The sequence below is a fragment of the Melitaea cinxia genome, chromosome 1, assembly GCF_905220565.1.
Source record: "Melitaea cinxia chromosome 1, ilMelCinx1.1, whole genome shotgun sequence".
In the NCBI taxonomy this organism is placed as follows: Eukaryota; Metazoa; Arthropoda; class Insecta; order Lepidoptera; family Nymphalidae; genus Melitaea; species Melitaea cinxia.
Genome location: NC_059394.1, coordinates 12,319,290 through 12,331,463, shown reverse-complemented (window position 1 = coordinate 12,331,463; position 12,174 = coordinate 12,319,290). Strand labels below are relative to the sequence as shown.

At 31.9% G+C, this 12,174-nt stretch overlaps 1 protein-coding gene across 1 annotated transcript in view; it reads right to left on the bottom strand.

The window, feature by feature from the left end:
* LOC123656996 overlaps positions 1–12,174 on the bottom strand; it is a 38,323-nt gene that overhangs the window by 12,640 nt on the left and 13,509 nt on the right. Inside the window, exon 3 of the mRNA XM_045592603.1 lies at positions 215–272. The gene's annotated coding sequence lies outside the window, so the exon portion shown is untranslated. The remainder of the gene's footprint in view (positions 1–214; positions 273–12,174) is intronic.

Below are 12,174 nucleotides of genomic sequence, written 5' to 3'. Positions count from 1 at the left end.
AAATCTTTTGAAACTTACAAAGGTAAGGTAAACAAATAGTAATAATTAGATTTGATAGAGTATTTTTGTATTCCTTATAAAGTTATGGTTTCGTGTATAGGGTAGGGTTTTTCGTCTTTTATAATTGAATATTTTGCTTTAGAGTACGAACCGATAAATCCTCGTATGGTGTTAACTAGAGTTCATAGTTTATAAATATAGTAGCATGACTCACCTCATACCAGGAATGCTCATGGAGCAGACGGACGGCGGCGTGCGCAGGCGACGCTTGACTGAAAAATGAAACAAAAACCTCTTTCAATGACGTTCTGTTTATTTATCTTATAAGTAGGTAGTCTTGTGTAAGTTAAAAAATTACCAGCGCAAGCGCTTCAATTTAATTACGATAGCAAAAAAGTATGTTTAAAATTAAAAATGAGTACCTTATTCCTGCAAATAAGTGATCCAACTATATAAATATGGTAATTGATGCTATAATCGGTTTTATGAGCGTAATAATCTATCTGATTATTTAACGAAAAATCGTAATTCAGTTGGCGTGAAGGGATCGGAAATATAAAAATTCCATCACGTAGTGAATTTATCGCCATTCACGGAGGACAATAGGGCGGCAGTGGCGGTGTTTCTAATAGCAACCAATGAAGTTAGGGTCTTATTCATCAAGCCCGGCATAAAATAAAGTTATTACATGTTTACATATATTGATTTTAGTGTCAGGTGAACGCCATGACATTTATGGTTTTCTTCATCATATTGCAATATTTTTAATATTTCAAAAGTCCCTTTGTTACCTTGGTTTGGTTAAAATGTATTAAAATAAACCTTTTTTATATTATTTAGGACTAGTTGGGTAACGAAGTAAACCTACGTTTATTTTAGTATGTTATAAAATTTTGTGAAAAGAATGAACTAAATTTCTTAACATACTTAAAATAAACGTTATTGTGAAAATAATATTATTATTTTTTTATTACTAAAATCTTGCGGTAATTTTATAAAGTAAAAGTAACCAGACTCTATTTACTATTTATGAAGTTACGAGAATTTTTACAACAATATTCGTTTTATTTTTAACTGTTCATATTATTTATTATGGAAATACCCAATCTCAATTTCTTACAAGGACCAAAACGATAGCATCTAATGAGCTTAGTATTGGTAAGATATTATTTTTAAAATATTTTACAAAGAGCATTTAAATGTAATATAAAATTTTAAGTTTATTTGCTTCCTGTGTTTACGATTAAACGATTCTGTTATTTTATTTCTCTCTTTTATAGTAATTATAATAAGAGTGTGTTACTGTATCTCATAAAATTACTTATATTAGATTAGTAGACTACCACTAGTTCTGGTGGTGAAGTTAAAGTAAAAGTTCTGTTCGAACAGATTTTTTATTTATAAACTAGCGACTCGAGCCAGCTTCACAGGTTGCTAAAAACTCTCAGTATTTCCTCTACTATATTATGCATGTATTATGCATATAAACACTCCTCTAGAATGACTCTATTTACTGAAGGAAACCGCATCAAAATCAGTTGCGTAGTTTTAAAGATAAGCACACAGACAGCGGTAAGCGACTGTGTTTTATACTATGTATATTATATTTCTTTCTTGTCACGGTGTATGTCCTACGGTAAAGGAAGTACGTTATTATTATTAAATAAAATGATTTAATAAAGATATAATTACAGCAGCTGTTGAGTATTTTGTTTTTGTAACATCAAGATATTCTCGAGAATAGGTTCTTAGCTGGTGATCAGAAGTATCAGGTTATCTCGCGCGAGATTGCTCGCTTGAGTATGACAGACACGCTAAAAATGAACTGCTATTATCATGGCTCGCTTCCTTTGAAGACAAATGACTTAAAGTGAGAATATTTCGCAAATTATTTGGGATTAATTTAATTCTAGGCTATCCTCTTTGAGTTTACAACCTATACAAGGATAGCGTATCATCTTGTTGATCTTGTCTCATAATGTTGTAATTAATTATTCGTCTATCTGTTATCGAGCTAAAACTCTGGTATCAAGTGACCCAATATTTTTTAATTTGAAAAATTTTTGGCTTTTGAGAAAAATGCAAATTACGTTTAATGTCTTTTTGTCCTGTCAGTATACCTTAGACGTATTATGTTGATATTCTATTTGACGTTTATTCATGTTTATAAAATGTCTTGTCTATATACTTAAATTAATAGAATTCTTGGGATACTCGTATATATATAGAAATATATAAGACATTCATTATTGTAATCGTACTTGTACGAAGTAGCACCAGATAATTATATTGTTCTCCGAGATGTCGCTAGCATTGCAGAAATACAACTACATTACACGCCTTTTGTTATAAGTAAAAGCAAAATAACATGACCAAAGTTATCTGTCGCAAATATCGTCTTAAACATCGGAGCATGCAATTAAATTGAAAAGAATGATGATCATTTTAGTTTATCATAGTAGCGTACATGCTGTTAAGAACCATTATTGTAATTGCATGTCATGTGAAGTTATGTAACATTGTAGTGTAAAAATTATTGTCATCGTAGCCTGCCAATTCCTTAAGCATGTTATATGGACATATATGATGTTTTGCCGCATCATGTTTTTTAAATATTGTCTAATCCTTTTTTTCTGAGAAAAAGTTGCAGTAGATACGATACGAGTACGTTGCTGGCTTAAATTATTCTTATCAGGTTGTTATTTTGATTTATATTTACAGTTTTACTATAACATAAAAGTTGACAGGAACAGTGTCCATAAACGTGTTAATATGTTTAATATAAATATCATAGATGTCGTAAAATCTTTATCGCACTTAGCTTATTAAATTTATTTATTAAAACCCTTAACGAAGTAAGTAACATTTATATAAGTAACGCAAACGCTCACGCAGTTTTACCTGCATTGCAAGTAAGAAGAAAGCAGTCTTATTATAATGAAACGGCTATCATAGTTATTACACAGGCAATTTGTCGTGAGTGCTGTTAAGAGAACAATTTATAAGAGTGTAGGCGGGCGGCGCACGCGCATCGTAGGCGGACACCATTGACAAGGAATGCCCTTCGCGAGTGCTTCCACCTACTCATTAGATAAGACTTTTACGATCTACTAGAAAAATAATTTGATAAAGCACTCAATACAATAGCTCCTTTCTACAAACGGACAAAGAAAATGAAACAAATTGCACTTGAACACGCAGCAGGCCTGATTTAAGCGTTTTTTATTTTTCTTGTTGTAACCTTGGTACTTTTATCAAACACTATGATTCTTTCACTAAAGGACTTGAGACCGTGTCTTACTAGTGATCGTGAATGCTGATTATATTAGATATTTTTATATCTTATATGTGAAGCAAACTGACTACGCCCAATCCCAAGTAGGTAATTCGAATTCTGACGCAGCTGGAACTTTAATTACTAGTAATAAAACAAATACGACCGTCGTCTGCGATATCTCTAACTATTTCCTGTCACGAAACTGTACTTTAATCGGTTCATAATTTATACAGAATCATACATAACATTAGCTGATTAATTTAAATAAGTCATTTTGATAACATTAATCTCGTACATACGTGAGACATTTTAAATTAGTAGTATGATTTAAATCATCGAATGAAAATGCAATTTAGTTTTACAATGCTAGTAGATCAGATCACGTTTGAGATTCATCCGGAACTCGCGTCGGTCGCGGTTATTAGTTTCACATGTGCGGTGTGAGGAGAAGAATCCAGCGATTATAGCAATTATCTTAAGCCGTTCGTTACGCATCACGGCCACGGAATGAATGATTCTTAAAAGATTTTAAACCCTTTTTAATTGCTTGTTAATTATAGAGAAATTTTCACTTTTATTTCAAAGTTTTATGATGAACATTAAAAAATGAAGCTGTATAACATTATAATGTATTTTTAATTTTAAATGTATCATTAACAATGATTTTTATAATTTTTAGTTGATTTCACTATTTTTGTGTTAAATATAAGAAATATGTTATTTATGAAATTTTGTGTGCATATCGGGTAGGTCTAAGAATCGGCCAACATCTAAGTATTTTTCATACCCCTAAGTTAAAAGGGGGGATTAAGGGAGTTAATGAGATATATGGCAAAACAACGTTTGTGGGGTCAGCTAGTAATAAATAAATTATAAAAATATAAATTAATTATAGAAGGCGTTACGTTTGCAGATTTGTTATTCGCTTACACAATTATTTGTACGAGTCATTCAATTAGACATTTAAGACCCTGCCGTCTCGTATACTGTCAATAATTATCGTCTGTTCGATCACACATATAGAATATCATAGTAACGGTCTTTTTGTGTTATATGATTACTTCAACATACTTTTTTATGAAATAAATTTATATAATAAAAGCCTATTAATTACTAAATATGGATTCAGTTTAATGTAGCTGTAAATTTATTTGTTTATAATATTATGTACAAATAGACACCGGTAACATTTTTTTTTTCACTTGATTTATACGAGACAAATAGAATACAAATATAATACAGAATTATAAATATATTTTTGTAAAACCGTAGTATTAATATATTTTTAATTTATATCTCAAAAAGTTTTAAAATTAATGATTGCGTTCTAAAAACATTAACTTTAATGACTAATTATTTAAAATAATTAATAAATTTCTTATGCGTATAACTTTTTTCTATGTGCTACTGGACTTATTTTGATTTTTGACGAAACTTGTTGCGTGTCTTTAAGTAAATATTTCTCCAGGTGAATATTTACTGCTGAATCCGATTCGTAATATTCTAGTTTATAGTCTATTTTCGTAAAGACAAGGTTGGACAAGTCAATTATTACCTATTTTATTGTTCTGTTGTCAACAAATTGGCTGATGGACGTTAAACATTTCAATTAAATGAATCTTCGCCGTAACAAGTACAGAAATTATCGGCCTCACAGTGTTACCTAAAAGTTGCGTGATGCCACAATTATAACTAGTACCTATTAAGTGAAAGCTATGTTACTTGATCTACGTAATAGATACTAAAAATAATAGATTGGCGGTCGATGACATTCGGTATAAGATCATTTTTCATTAGTCAAATTAAATCTCCAATTAATACTCATGTGTTTTAACTCCGTAGAACCTGTTTGCTTCCGGAGTTACACGAAACCAGTCCGATGTTCACAATATGTTTTTTTTTTTAAAACATCATATTATGCTCGTACGTATCTCGTTCACAGCGCCTCATTATGCGAAGTAATTAAAAGAATTTTTAAAGATAGCAGAATTAAGTGGAATTTATACACTTTTAATGTAAATCGAGTGACTTATGAATACTGACTTAAGTACTGTTTAACTGCTAATTGATATCGAGATGGTAATAAAAATGAAAATATACAGCCGCCTCCCACAACGACAGGAGCAAGAATGTAAGTGATATTTTTATTTTTTAGTAAGATGTGGTCAGTGTGATTGCCGATAAATTAGTAATTACTCGTTATTTCGTGCTTTAAATGTTACTCATGATTAGTTGTACGTATATAATCTAATATAATATTGTAAATGCCACTTCTGTTGTTTATTTATATTGTCGTAATCATACATATAATAAAAATGTAACGGGTCGCTGTCTGCACATTTAAGATATATGAGACAAAATATTATTGGGACCTATATAATACTATTGGGATCAAATACTATTGCAAATAGCACCTAAAACAATGATTTTCAGAATTTTTGTCTGTTTGTCTGTGCGTTTGTGCACGCTAATCTCAGAAACGACTTATCCGATTTAGATGTGGTTTTTACTAATATTTTACATGTAAAGTCACTATTGTACGCGGACGAAGTCGCAAGCACAGCTAGTAATTTAATAAATTGACATGAACAGCTTTAATATTGAAGGAATTAGAGACAAGGCAAAGAAAAAAAAAAAAACAGGAAAGATGACTATTTTGATAGAGATACTTAAATTTTTTTAAGATGCTCAAGGGCATTGGACAAAATTAAAAAATAAAAAATAAATTACACGACTATTATAATATGATGAATGGGAAGCCATTACAATTAAGGACGATTACAACAAATGTGATTTAATTTACGAAGACATAAAATAAAACACAGACAATTATTTAAATTAAGTTAATATCAGTACTACTTATACCAGTTTAATCAACGAATAGGAATATGTCGATGTAAATTTTTTTGTTTATTAAAAGAATGTTTTTTAAACGATTAATAAAAGTATCTATAATGATGTGGTAATTTCGCATTCAGCCTGTAACATTCCACTTCTGGGCATCTGGGAGCTTAATCCACAACACTGCTCTACTGCGTGTTGGTGGATATGTTCCCTACTATGAGTAACGATCGCTATCAGGTATTTATGATGACAACCGGTAACGACGGTTTATCGTGTTCTCCGAGGGACTATGGGGTGACCCACAAGGACAGACACTCAAACCGTAAAGAAATATTTGTACAAATACAAATATCCATCCCGAGAGCGAATCGAATCAGAGCTGTTGTAATTCCAGCTAATGTAGAGTCAATGAGTTACGTGGTAGTGAATCATGATGGCACATATTACAAATGGTAATAGGGTGAAATAAATGAGACGTAATACAAATGAAAGTTTGAAAATATATTATATGATTTTAGTTTTTTGTAAACACAAACTTCGGTGCGACAAAGCCAGCCCTGCGGTCACCAACCCGCCTGCCCAGCGTGGTGACTATGGGCAAAACACATGAGTTTACGCCATTTTTGGCACGAACTTGTGGAGGCCTATGTCCAGCAGTGGACTGTATAGGCTGTAATGATGAAACACAAACTTATGATTTTGAATAATTGTGTTTGCTGGCAAACGAAAAAAACCGACTTCAATTAATCGACAAATAATACAACGTAGGTTGACGAAAAAATAGTCAAGTAAATACGCATTATCAAAGATTACTCCGAAAGTTGTAATCAGATCTCGATGAAATTTAAATGTGACCGCATGATAAACATCAGCTTTCTATTAAATTAAAAATCATCAAAATCAGTACACCCAGTAAAAAGTTATGCGGATTTTAAAAGGTTTCCTTCGATTTCTCTGGGATCCCATCATCAGACCTTGGTTTCCTTATCACGGTACCACACCTGGAATATCTCCTTTCCAACAAACAAAAAAAAAGAATTATCAAAATCGGTTCATAAACGACGAAGTTATGCCCGAACGTACATTAAAATATATACGGTCGAATTGAGTAACTTCCTCCTTTTTTGAAGTCGGTTAATAAAAATGGATATAGTTCTAAGGAGATATATCGGCTTATGGTAGGCTTTTTGGAAATAGGGAAAACATAAACCTTACGCCAGCGGGCAGGAAACGTGAAAAGCCATAAAATGTATTAAACTGATCGAAGGTGCAAGCGGCCGTCTTAACCCGATAAGACTCGGTGGCGAACACTTATCGAAATGCGATAAAACGGATGAGTTAAGGTAAGAAAGTTTGTCATTGAAAGACACCAAGAGCTAACCCAATGATTTTGTTTACTGTATCAAATGTTCGTCATTAAATTATCAAAATATGAAAATAACATAGGTTGAAATTTACATAAAACAAAACATAGACAATTATTTTTAGTTTTAAGTTTCTAAAACATAAGTTGGCGTAAAAAAGGGAGAAAACATTATTTGAACATTACTTTAAAAATACTTCAGCCTGTAATATCTAACTGCTGGGCATAGACCTCTTTCCCCATTTAGGAGAAGGATCAGAGCCTAATCCATCACGCTGCTCCAATGCGGGTTGGTGGATATATTCCCTACTAGGAGTAACGATCGCTATCAGGTGTACATGATAACAACCAGGATCGATGGCTTAACGTGCTCTCCGAAGAAGGGTGAGGAGACCCACAAGGACTGCACAAACACCCAGATCACGGCAAACATTTGTATGGCCAATACAAATAAATGTTTGTCATGTGCGGGGATCGAACCCGCAACTGCTAGCACAAAAATATACATATTAACAAAATCAGATACATTTTTGTCAATAAAAGATTTATAACGTCACTCAATAAGCAATTTTTACAATCGTATACAAGAGAGAAATTTTATAATAGAGATGATTCAGTTATTAAGTAACGAAACGGTAATTTGCAATGCAGATGCAATACTTTAGCGATAGCAATAGTTTCGGACGGTTAAACTTTGAAATTGACAATTTTTTTTATTTAATATTACACAGACACACACACACACACACACACACACGTATATATATATATATATATATATATATATATATATATATATATATATATATAAATATATATATATATATATTAAAATGTGTTTATGAATTAGGAATCATCAATATGCTTCACCTTCACAACACGACTGTGATAGTTGAAGGTAAAGATTATTGCTTATAATTATTTCTACATTAATAGCAGTATAAGATTTCGATTTCGTAATGTTTATAAATCGATATTCTTCTATATGTATCAATTCCGTCACATTATAAAATCTAAAATTATTTTCATAAAAACAGTTATATTTTGTAGGGTTCGTTAAAATTCCAGATTAAGAATGAAGAGTCCAGTATGAATGTCAATAAATTTTATGAAATTATATTCGCAACAATGTATCGTACTGGTTTTGCAAATTATTACACTGATAAGCATTTGCACTTAATACGTATTTCTAGCCACATGTCTTAGCCATAATACGGTCAAGTGTGTGCTCAAATATGTATGTTATCGATTTTTAAATTAAAAATTAATGGATTTCTTTTTATTTTTTGAATGTATCTATATATGCATACATTCAACAAAAACAATTATATAATTCTGTTACATGTAGAAAGTATAATAGAACAATATCAAGGCGTTATGTATATATACTCGTAGTGTAGAAAAATGCAGTAATTCTAAAAGTAAAACATTATAGATATTGGATTTGTAGTTAAATATATCTTATCAGTTGACGACGCGCTAGCGCAACGGTCACATCACTGGTTTGTGGCTGTTGCGCTAGCGGTTGCGGGTTTGATCTCCGCAGATGACAAACATTTGTATTGGACATGCAGATGTTTGCCGTGGTCTGGGTGTTTGGGTAACCCCACCCCGTCTCGAAGACCATTTTAAGCCATCGGTCCCGGTTGTTAGCATGTACACCTGATAGCGATCGTTACTCATAGTAGGAATATATTCGCTAACTCGCATTGTAGCAGCGTGGTGGATTAAGCTTTGATCCTTCTCCTACATGGGCAAAGAGGCCTGTGCCTAGCAGCGGGATATTACAGGCCGAAGCGAAGCGATATCTTATCAGTACTTTTTGGAACGAAGTTCCTTACGGCATGCTTGACATTTGGCTGGGCGACCGAACTGAAATATGTATGAAAAATGATGATTACTAGAGATATACTCTTAGTTAAATAAATCATCCAGTTCCAGCTAAGTTGATAAAAGCTCGAAAGGAATCAATGTTTATTTAATTTTCTTGTCGCTATAAATGAGCTTTATAGTTAGGAAATCGATATAAATCTCACGGTCAAACCCAAAAGTAATATCCTTATAGGATTCTTTTTTATCTATTAAAAATGATTAACAACATTTTAATTATAATTATGAAATATCAAAGTAGTTACTTTTAATAGAGTCATGAGTATTAAGAGTTTTAAAAATCCATCACTTTTCTAGTAAACTTAAAGCGCATTGACGTTATCACAAGTTTTGTTAGGTAATGTTACTAGTTCAAGAGCCTATTAGGTAACCAATACGTAACCAATATATACACAAAACTAACATTTTCTTGCTAATTATATTGTTATTTGGGGTTACTTTTGTGTTCTGCTAAAGATATGAGCGATAACTGAGGTAGGGCACAGCAGGAAATTTCCTCCTCAAAATATGGAGCAGCCCGACTGGGGTAGTACCTAGACCTTACAGAAGATTAAAATAATACTGCTTTCAAGCAGCGTTATGTTCCTGTTGGTGATTAAGGTGAACAGAGCTCCTGGGTCAGAGCTATTGGGGATAGGGTCGGCAACACGCGTTGCAGGCGTCTATAAGCTACGGTGATCGCGTACCATCAGGTAAGCTTTACGCTTGTTTGCCGACCTAGTTGTATAAAACCAAAATCCAAATCAAAAACAGCTTTATTCAAATAGAAAATTTTGTAAAATTTTCAAATAAATGTACCTACATAGTTAAAATAGTAATAGTAATGAGTAGGAAGAAGGTTTGTAAATACATACATTAATTTAATAATTATCTCAATGAGTAATAGAATTAAGTAGCAAGAATGTTGGTCAGTTATGCTTAATAACAACCGCGTTGATGTAGTGACCGGATTATTTCGTGCGATGGTCGAGTGGCATCCAGGTCGCATATGCGCATATGCGTCCTCGCAGTGCTGGCTATTGCGGGCGCTCTTAATGTGCTCCATTCTGCGCAGATAATACTTTTGCCAAGACATTTGTTCCATTTAAAACTAAGCGAGATTCTTATATAGCATTCTGAATTATTATTTAAAGTTATGTAGTATTTATATATCCTTTATGTAAATTTCTGATAATATCAGAACCAAAACAAAAATATTTTTCATTAACAGGCTCTTGAATACTTTGATTTTTTACATAAACATAATTCGAAGTGAAACTGGAATCGTCATATTAACAAAAAACTTATTTATCTTAACATCCAGTAGTCATCATATAACGGGACCGCGGGAATCATTAGGTTTGTCATTATTTCATATCATTAGGCTTCCGTACGTAGACTTTGTATAAAAACCCCATCGTGTTCAGAAACTTGAGACTCTCGGTAGGATAATCGACGTAGTAGTTTATTATAAAGTATAGACAGACAAAGTCGTTAGGAGTTCTTTGATAAAAGGGCTATCACGTGGTAGTTCTTGTAATAAGTATAATTTAAAGGGTAAAAGTATTAGGATAATGACATTCTTTGTACATTTTCATGATATTAATTTTATAAAAATGTTACATTTTTACGCATATTTATTTATTTATTTGTACAAAAATCCACAGCTACATTTTATGTTTCTTAAGCTAATACAGAGCATCCAAACAAAAAGCCAATGTTGGATTTTACATTATTTAAGTTAAATAGTTAAGGTAGACAAAGTTGAGTTGAGGTAGAGTAAAACACAGTTCCAATAAAAATGAGACATATATAAAATGTAAAATATCCATGGTCAATAATGTGTAGATGTGTATGTGTAATTTAAGAATGTATATTAAAGGCATCACACGTAGAGCCAACATACATCGCTTAACTTTGTTTCTTAATTGCTAGTCTGCTAGTTAATTATGTATCCTTTACTTCTTCGAAACCTTTTGGTGCTGTTCCTGATTTAGCACGAAAACGAGTAAACAAAGCAAATAACGTCTGAAACCAGCTCGTTTCATACACATCTGCTCATCCCTTTTCGGTAACTCTCTTAATGTTTGCGTTTGTGTGTAAAAATATACACGTTTTTTTTATGCCTTTGCTGCTTCACGGATGTCACTTTTGTCTCTACTAGACTACAAAGGGTTACGATACCTTTTAAAACTTTTATTTTTTTCCATAAATAGTCCTTAATAAAATGAATTTGTTACGGTAACAGGAACAAATACGTAACCTTTATCTTAACACGGAAATTTAAGAATCATGGTCAAAGTAAGAAATTATTACAGTAACACTTGATTGCTTTTGCTTTATTTACTACGCGCGTCGTAGTGATATTGGTAACACGTTGTTATTTTATTACAAGCTGTTAATATGCCATGTTATAATAATTTAATTTATGGTGAAAATTTCTAAAATGCTAAATAACCGCTCTCAATTATTTCCAAACAAAAGCTAGAAAGTATATTTTAATGCGTCAGCGTCATAAGAATAACTCTTTCATACAATATCTTATGTCTTATTCAATTCCTTTAGGAACATTATTTCCATTAATGATTACGGCTTATCGAGTATTAAGTAAAGTAAAAAGTATACTCATTGAATTTCGTATTTTTTGTTTCAACAATTTTTCACGATGAAATTAAATAAGGTTTATAATTTTTAGACATATAGATTAACTTTGTGCCTTGATTTTACATTATTACTTTGATTGTCTGGTATGTAGTCTGGTATATGTAGTATTTGTATTCCAGTCAGTAATTTTGTTCTCTCATTCAAACTATTTTATTTG